The sequence below is a fragment of the Elephantulus edwardii genome, unplaced genomic scaffold (genome assembly GCF_000299155.1).
Source record: "Elephantulus edwardii isolate Elephantulus edwardi_28Jun2011 unplaced genomic scaffold, EleEdw1.0 scaffold00457, whole genome shotgun sequence".
Taxonomy (NCBI): domain Eukaryota; kingdom Metazoa; phylum Chordata; class Mammalia; order Macroscelidea; family Macroscelididae; genus Elephantulus; species Elephantulus edwardii.
The window spans coordinates 90647-91258 of record NW_006400207.1 but is presented as its reverse complement, the minus strand read 5'-3'; the positions used below and the strand labels follow the sequence as shown (position 1 = coordinate 91258).

The 612-nt window shown below is 46.7% G+C and overlaps 1 pseudogene; it reads left to right on the top strand.

Moving 5' to 3' along the window:
* The window catches only part of LOC102857271, a 7838-nt pseudogene extending 7512 nt beyond the window's left edge, over positions 1 to 326 (top strand).
* The last annotated feature ends 286 nt before the right edge of the window (positions 327 to 612 follow it).

Below are 612 nucleotides of genomic sequence, written 5' to 3'. Positions count from 1 at the left end.
AGTCTCTCTCAGGGAGGAGTGATAGGGAATGGCAAGGGACACACTGACAAAGGAGATTAATCAGAGCTGACTTTGACAAGCACTGTGGCAATTGGACAATTAAAACAGACATTCGGATGGTGGGGGAAGAACTGCAAACTGGGGAGGAGGGTGGAGGGAATGGTGCAGCAATGAAGGAGTGAAAACCCAAAATCCTTGTAACTGTTCATTAAAACTAATAAAATTTAATAATAAAAAAATATATCACTTGTGAGGAAAGAACTGAACTCCTGCTGGTGGTACCAGAAGAGGTGGATGCCCATCAGAGCTGGATGGCTGATGTGTGACAGTTCTGCCCACCCTTCCACTCACCTCACCCCTGTGATGTACTGTGGCCTGCACAGTGGGTCTGCCTTTGTGACTTCCTCAAATAGCTCAAGTTTCCCCTCTCAAATCTGACAGTGCAATAGTACAAACACGTGGACTGTTTAGAAGAACCACCACCAGCGTGTTTTTGCTGGGAAAGGCAGGCAGGAGTTCTATGCTTACAACAAACCAGCAAAGACCCTTGGTATTAAGGCAAAGGTGGTGTCTGGCTTATGTTTGTGTCACCATCGTCCCATCACTCCCTCC